Here is a 9,039-nt window from a genome sequence, read left to right on the forward strand (position 1 = left end):
TGTGACACTGGACGCTGATTTATCCGGGAGTGCACAGAATTCAACATTGAAAAATGGAAGCAACTAGAAACTGTCTCACTCCTCCTCAGGCAACTATTTGAATAGCAGTTCCCATGCTTTTACCAACTATTTGAACAGCTTCACACTAGTGAGTAATCACACTTTGCCTAAGCACAATGGTTCCCCCTGAAGGCCATCAGGGTGGTTTAAACTTGTGACCTTCAGCACTGTCATGAGCTTTGCACAGGAGTGGAAAAAAACCCCACCCAAACAATTCTATAAAAGAGGATTGTTATCCTCTCATACAGGCCAATAAATGAGTAAAAAAGGAAGGTGTTCTTTATCTAGGCTTACAAGAACATTCACAAAAAGAGGGAGAGAAAAGCATTCTCTTCTCATTTGTGTTTTGCTTCATCAAAAACCTTTGATCCCAACTGCTGCTAAGTATTTCTTAGGCAGTACCCAAGTGCTAGTGCAAGCAACTGAAAGGCACTAGTCTAGAAGCACTGGACAGGCTAGCTGGACCCTGGTGAGGCATTAATATCAGAGCAATGAACACCGAGATGCGGAGAGTGGCAGCGTGCTCACCAGTGACCTTGCTTCGACTCATTTTATATAGAGCCAAACTAATCCCTGATTCCTTAGATACATATACCTCTTCCTGTGAGTAGATCACTAAGTTCTTTAAGAAAGCCAAGATTTTTATCCACATTTTACAGACAGGACAGAAACAGAGGCATTTTCTGAAGTGATCTGCCTACAGCACCACTGGTTAAGCTGCTGTATGAGAACTCATCTTTGTACAGTTCCCATTTGGTCCTCTAGCATCAGCCCTGAGCTTTGCCTCCATGCTGCTTCAGCATGTGCCCTGACAGCTATGAAAGGAGGAAACGGGGGGAGTGCACCTATCCGTCTGTCTCTTTCTCGCTGCACTAAGATATGTCCCTCAGCTAAGAAATATATAAGACTTCCCCAATGGAATTAAACTAATACAACTTCCTCATCCTTCAACCTAAATTTAGAGAAAATATGGGGACCTTCCATACACTTCTGGTTTTAAACTTTCCCATGAACATCAACATCAAACCTTTCCAGAAATTCCTCCCCCCACCCCCCACCCTGTATTTAGAAAGGTGGGGTTTTCTTCCATAATCTGCAGGATTGTAGAACTGGCAGTTCCTTTACCTGTATCCTGTACGGCTTGGAACAGCTTGGGAGCTTTGCTCCAAATTAGCATTGCAAGTAATAACCAAAAGAGTTGAGATGCAGAGCAGAATAGCAGACATTTGACAACTGTTATCCTGAAATCAGTGGAATATACAATGCCTTTTTTCCAGCCCTGCTACTATATTCCCAATGAGCTCCTTACAATGTAGACCTGCACTGGGCTGCCCACACGAACAGTAGGCAGTCATATGTGGTGGTCAGCAGTATGCCTTCTACATGGTAGCTTGTAAGCAGAGGTGAGCTCACTCTTCTGTTACAAGCAAACCAGAAGCTACATGAATGTGATTAACCAGCAGCACCTAGTACCAGTAGTTCGGGCCTGAAGCTTACCCTTCCCAGAGCATATGCAGAGTAAACTAGACTCTCCTCTAAAATACCTGGACCTATCTTCACAGATGCGCTAAGTAAGATTCAGCAGGCTCACAGGCAGGTAGTCTGGCTTGCACCACTAAGAAACACGCAACTTTGTTCTGAAGGTTTTTAGCAGTCAACAGAAATAGCACTTAGGAAAGGTCAGCAACTCATCTTTCTGGACCCAACAATAATAACAGGGCCAGCAAGGTTGTTCTGTGATGACAGCCACAGTGAATTATAACCTGCAGGGGCTGTGTGACAGCAGGAGCAAATAAAATGCGGTAATGTGAGTAGCAGCTTGGACATTGCGCTTTTTATGGCAAAGGGGTATTATTTTCACCAAATACAAACATACAAACAAACAGCCAAGAAGGGGGTGGGGAGGGGGGTGGGAAACGGACACACGATGCTATTACCGGCACAATGATTCTGCATTTTTACAAAGCAGCAATCTTTGTAACAAGATGCCCACTGCAACTTAGAACCACAGTATCGCTGTGCATGCATTTGTCAATGATCAGTGAGAAACACTGAGGTCAGAAGGCCAGTGATTAGAAGGGTTCACTTTGAATGGACGTGCCTAAGCAAAGAGATTCTGGTAAACAAGTAATTAATCCAGTCTCTTAACGCCCACTTCTGAGCTGCATAGCACCTCACTGGAGTGTTGAAACGAAGGTCCCTGAAGGTCCCAAGATGAAGATGTTGCCGAAGAAATTGGTAGCTTTGATTCTTGTTCCGACTCTGCTGTGGGTTTGGTGCCTGACCTCGGTCAAGTAATTCAAACTGCTGTTGAACTTGTTGTTTCTGGTCATCCACTGCTTCCTCTTTTCCCTGCTAGACATTACTCTCTCTTCAAATCTGCACCTATGGTCCACCCCTAGCAATTTAGGTCCCCTTTAGCACTTTCAGTAGAATTCTACCAAAACCAAATTGACTCTGAAACATTTTCCGAGAATTCTGGATCTGTTCCATCCACTGAAAGGAATAGGTACCTAATGTTCCCCACGTCAATGGAAAAAACAAAATCTATTAACATCAAGCATGAAAGACTTTCCAAGTTGCAGGGTACTGCCTTGAGCAGATGCTGAATGAGATGCTTTCTAAACACTTAAACCCAGAGAACCCGTGAGAAACCTGAATGCAGAAGGGGTAGCTTCAATAACAGAATAAGATAAAGAGAAAGCCAAAGGCCTGTGAATTATAGTCATCACCTACAAAGGCAATTAAGATGGCTAGATTTGGGGTAAATCTAGGTACTCTTGAATGGCTCTCTGGAGGAAGCTCTCACTCCATCAAAAAGCCAGAGAGACCTAGGGAGATGTAGACTTTTAAATGATGCACCCAAGCCTAAAATACGAATACTCCCACTTAACAGCTACATTGAGAGGACCATGCAAAGCCTGGGAAGGTAGATACTGACTACATCCACACCCACTGTGCATGCCCATGCCGAAAAGCTCCTCCAACCTAATAAAAATATTATTGCTTATTAAATATTTTTCAAGATTCATATTGTACTCACTGTCTTTGTTATTGCAGTCTAGGGGGATTGGATGGAACACTATGCAGCTCAACTTTGAATGTATGCCCTGACCCACACTCAGATTTTGGAAGCAACTCCTGCTTTCCCCACAGATCAAACTGACCTCTCTGTCTGTCCCTCCTCAGCACTCCCAAACCACATGTTCAAAGCCGTCACTAATTTTAATCTCCCAGTCCACCCCAGGGCCTGTATAGCACTCAGCATTTGCCACATCTGAGGCATTACATTTTCCAAGTACTGTGAATCACCCATCAAGATGACCAGTAGACCGTTTTCTTGCTTTGAAAATCAGCATTTCTTACAGGCTGATTCAAATCTATGAAATGAGCCTTCCCAATGCTCTCGATTACACTCCAGAAACTAGGACCACCACTCAACTCTTCTTGTGCCTTTCCAAGAACAAGTTGAATTTTTTTGAAAAAACACACCAAAATAAATCACTCCAAATTTTTCCAAGAAAAAGTCCATAGCCAAAACATTCTACCAAAGCAAAACTTCATTGGCACACTCTTTTCCCCCAGGGAAAGTGAGGAGTTCAAAAAGAAAGAGTGACAGATGTTAGCCACCTCACTTGGTGCACCACTGGAAGGCACCCAATGTGATGAGGTGTACAGCATAAGCATCTCTGGAGAACGGAATGGAATGCAAATGCCTGAGAGCATAGCCTTTCAGAGTAAGACATGGCATATCTCTAGCATCTTGAGATGACAAAGTGATCAGAGTAAAGCCAAGAGAAGTAAAATCTGCTATTTGAGCTACAATCAACCAGCTAAATGCAAGAATTGCAACTGCACTGCCTAGTTCAACAGGGAGAAGAGAGGGGAGGAGAGGGAGGGAGGGGAGGGAGAGAGAGAGAGAAGCCATTTCTCAGGAGAGCAACCACAAATAACGGTTTGTTCTTCAGCCTTTGATGGGAGAGATTTTAACTCCAGGATATCATGCTCTTTATAGTGCTGTCTAACAGGAGTAGGGGGCATCTCTCACATAGTGAATAGCTGAATGAGAAGGAAGATGAACTCTGAGAACTAGATATTTAAAATGTCAGACAGACTACAGACAGTCAGGCTGTGATATTTCCTTATGGAAAATATTCCCCTTGAGAAAACTCACTGCTTAAGTTTCTTTAAGGAGCTTGTAACAGAAGAAACATCCTGCAGACTATGGTGGCACATCCCTTTTAGGTGTCATGGGTGCAGGATTGCCCCCGCTCTACTAAGGCTCTGCCTCAGTGCTGGATATCACTGAAAGGGAGAGACAAGGAAAGTCTCGTGACCCAAACAAAATTCAGAAAAAAACCAACCCTGTAGAAATTTTCAGCAGGACACTGGGTACCATCCTGTATTCCAGACAGTAGAGGCAAAACGCAGACATCTGGTTACCTTCCCCGAGCAGCTCTGCAGCAGCCAGCAAACTGTTAGAAACAAAGCCTGCACCTTGGGAAGGTGAGAATTAAAGTCCAAATGAAGTCATCTTCCATGCCCTCCTCTTCCCCTACTCCTTATCTCACACAGAAGACTACAGCCTAAGAGTCAGGAATCTGTAAATTACACCATGGTGAAGAATGTGAATTATCCCTTTCCAATGGTACCTATGGACCCAACTGGGAATGTAATCACAGTAGCGATGAAAACGCAAGCCAAACCAAGCTGAGCCAACATGAAAAATACAAGCCAAACTCTGGAGCAAGCAGCGATTAATCTGGTATCATACTCCTCTCTGGTAACAGCCCGTGTTTAATCTGCAGGGCAATTGAGAGGTTTGTGTCAACAGAGGCACCACCATTTGGGCAAAACACAGAAGCAAGGAGCTTGCACTGACGCTTTTTGGACACTGTCACTACTTCTGTTTTGGCCCACCTACCATTTGGGAGTGACTTTCTTCTGACATTCTAAAATTCTCAGTATTGCACAGTACCCCTCAGACCCAGTCCTGAATCATTGTCTTTGGGAGCTGTATCTCAATGAGCAGCAGGGATATTCCTTCCTTATCGAGCCTTTCAGAGCTTTGGGGGAAAACATATACTCTGTTAATATTCCCATTCCACATTATTTACTGCATTCTTACCAATTCATCATGACACAAAATACATTCTGAAGGCTCTTAGAAGTAGCCTCTGTGCTGCTTAAACATATTGGGCACAACTATGAAAGTTAAAGTAATGCCCATAGGCCTCACTCACTAGATTTTAAAACCAGGTGGGGCAATTAGATCATTTCATTGGCATTCCTAACCATGCTCTGCAGCCCACCAGCAGTCAGAAGGGTGCAAGTAAGTGATTCACAGCAGGCCCATGAAACAGTATGATCGTATACCATTCTCATCCCAAATTTAAAGGGAGCAGTGGCTGGCCATTTGCAAGAAAGTACATTCACTCATGAACCAAAATATCTAGGAATGCCTGTTCTGGGCTGACCTCCTACGTAACACAAACTATGGAATTTATCCAGTCAGTGAGGAAATTCAGTAAAGAATCAGGACTCCATCATACTTGAGGCAGTACAGAGCCAAGTCTGTCCCAGTCCTCAAGAGCATTCTGATTGTGTAAGGTGAGAGCTGACAGGTGGCAAGTGTAGTGGGCAGGGAATAAGATGGAAAGAGGGTTTTACGTTTCAGAATCTGTGAACTGAAAATAACAGATGATACCACAGTCAGTGTTGGCAGGGTGATGAGAAAGCCACAGGTGAGGTGACTTCTAAAAGGTCTGCGCTTCATCAGAGTTTGGCAAGAAAGCTGTGAAAAGACCAGGAAGCTCAGGTCAGCTTTGATTCAGTACTTGCAGTTATACTTTTATGGCCTGCAGGCAGTTCCTTTTCACATGTATTTTGTTGGTTGGGAAGAAGAGTTGAAAGATGACAAAACTGACAATTTGGGGACTGAATAACTCAGTCAGGGGAAATGCAGGGCAGAGTTCCATGCTGGATGGACTGCTTTCTAATTTTGTGCTGCGATGCAGATGGACAGATAAGAAACTAATCCTGAGAGCTGAATGCAATGTGCATTCACTCACTTGCAGCTTTCCCAGCTGAGCATGATACTATAGCAGGAGTGAAAACTGAGTTGTAGAATTACCTCTTATCAATGAAATTACAAAAGGGTGAGGGAAAAAAAAAAAAGAAGATTAAAAAAACCCAAACAAACTCTCCTCTTGTTTCTGCCAGGAAGACTCATTAACAGTATCTGGATCTGTAAGAGGCTGAAATAACAAGCAAGTGAATTTATCCTCTGCACTTAATCAGCACAGCTGCAGCACTGACATGCATGGAAGTGGAACTAAGCAAAGAACAGCAGCATTGACAGCCATGATGATCGCCAGCTGTCACCAGCTGTCTTCCTACAACCCAAGTAACTGTCACTGAATCCTCTCTGGAGATAGCACATGCTCCACAGATCACCTTGTCAGTCATGCTGTGTTTCTAAGGGTAGGCTCAGCCTTCGACCACGTCACAATTTTCCAAAGGCAACAACTGGCTCCAAATGAAGGTTATTAACAGTCAAGAAGCCTTGCCTTCTCTCCAGAGAGGAGACTGGCTAAGTAAATGTGCAATGCAGAAAAGCCTCTGTGAGAAAGATCCCTTGCCCATGCAATAAAGTAGAGCAGGCACGTCTCTTGTGTGAATCTGGCAGTCAAGACAGAGGAAGCTACAGTGAAACAGCTCTTGGAAAAGCTGGTTTTGATAGCCCCATCATGGTTGTCCCACACCAAGAAAGGCCAGTGACAGCTAAACAGACAGCAAGCAAGAGTCTGCAAAACCTTCCAGTGTCCAAAAGACAGCGCAAGGTAAGTATTACTGAACCTAAGCTTCCATGGACTCTGTCCTCAGTCAAGACACAGCACAGAGGGAAGTCAAGCAGGATGTATCAGGCTGCAAGGATCTGAATGAGCAGTACTTCCTTCAGCAGTGGCTCCTAAGGCCACTTGCACACTAGCACCACCTCCTTTTGCACACTTCTGTCCCCTGGGAGCAAAGGTTACCATAGCCTCAGCAGCTGTGTGGGGCTGCCAGCTAGAGCACATCTAGAGAGTTATTTGGTTTTAAAAGAAAAATCTCCTCCCCAAGTGTTTTGTTTTACAACTCAATCACTTTACACACCTCCACAGAACTATGGACGGGACATTAACTCCCTCCAAGGCAGGTCAGAGCCTCTTAATCCAGACCTACTGCCCACAGAATAACTGTAATCCTTACCTACAATACAAGCCAAAGAAAGAAGCTGAGGAATGCAGCTAAAACGATACTGTGTGACTCGCCTCAAACATACGCAGCCATTGTGACTTCATCACATCTTCTGATTCTCTCAAAACAACTCTGAAAGCCCTGATAGCCTGAGTAAAACTGCCCTAGGACCATAAATCTGCAAAGTGCTCTTGGTTGCTTGTCATATTCTAACTCCCTTACTTTGGATGCAGGAGCAGAGAAGTGGATGTTCAGTGCTATACTTTGCAAATACATACAAACTGAGCCAGGGTACTGGCATTTTGCCTGCAGGCCAGAAGCCAGCTATGGCCAAGTGCTAACTTAACTTTGACAAAGGCTGGCTCAGCCACTCTGGGCAAATCACTTCTCTCTTTCTGGCCTCAGGGTGAAGTACACAGGCAGACTTGCTCAGGCAGTGAAGCTAGGATAAGTAGTTCCTTCTCACTGCCCTATCCACCTTTCTCTTCAAGGAGCTGCTACAATGGTCTGAGCAGTCACGGTATAAACTAGGTAACAGAGATAATCCCCAGGATGGAGGGATTTTTTTGTTTGTTTAAAGAAAGCAAGCTAGAAGTAACATGTCACAGCACAGCCTCACTGACACCCAAGTTACCAAATCAGGAAGGCACTGAATTAAATGCAGGCCAAGGGCAAGCAGCAGAGGGCAGGAACTTTTTCACGGGAGAAAATGGATTGGTCCTGTCCTAAAAGAAATGGGCATTGTGACAATTTCCATCTTCAGGGAGGGCCTGTTAGCTAAGAGCATACAGCTAGGGTTTTAGTAACATGCTCCCTCAAATACCCTTTGCTGTCTCAAGGCCTGTGATGCTGACTTAACTCCTCTAGACAAATTTTCAGTTCCCACCTGTCTGTCATTCCCAGGTAGCTCATGAAACAAACTCTGGATCACGCATACTAGAAAGAAGTAAACTCCTACTGCCCTCGAGTACGTTCAGCTAGCTAAACTTAGGACAAAAGATAGTGGCCAAACTGCCATATCGTCATAAAATACAGCACTTTGATTTTATACAGATATATAATCTCGACTGGAAAGCTCCAAACACTAGCAAATACAATACCTCCTTGGACAAGTTGTTCCAACAGCTGATTCCTCCCACGGAGGAAAAACAAACTTGTTTTTCAGTCTGAATATGCTTCATTTCTGCTTCTAAGCACTAGATGTCATTGTGCCTTTCTCAGATGGCACAAACAGCCCTCAGCAAGGATGCTTCCCCAGAGGTGCTCCGAAGGCATGACTGCAGTGTGTCTGAGTGAGCAAGATGTGGGCTGCCTGCCTCCTTTCTGTGGGGCTGGACTCACACACTGCCCAGTGTTAACACCACCCCGTGGGGGACACACCCAGCTTCCTCCGGTCTCAGCACCCAGTCTCCGACAGACACGCCATGTCATCATCCATGAGTGGAGCTCCCACAAGCTTTTGCAATCAGTAAAAAGCATCTCAACACTGAGCTCCACGTTACACATTGTGTCTGAGGAGATGGGGACCAGTCCTAAGGGCTCTTGGACCATTTTAAGGTTCCTTAAGGTTCTAGAGCAACCCCTGTGCTGTTCACAGGGCTGCAGTGAATTTCTCTCACATTGCCACAGACATTTGGCTGTTAGGAACTGTTTGCATCACCCTGGGGGCTGCCAGGATCCGTCCAGTGCCGTGCAGGGTCCTGAAAGCCGGTCCTGGATTATCCATCAGCTCCTGAGACA

The sequence above is a fragment of the Haliaeetus albicilla genome, chromosome 9, assembly GCF_947461875.1.
Source record: "Haliaeetus albicilla chromosome 9, bHalAlb1.1, whole genome shotgun sequence".
In the NCBI taxonomy this organism is placed as follows: Eukaryota; Metazoa; Chordata; class Aves; order Accipitriformes; family Accipitridae; genus Haliaeetus; species Haliaeetus albicilla.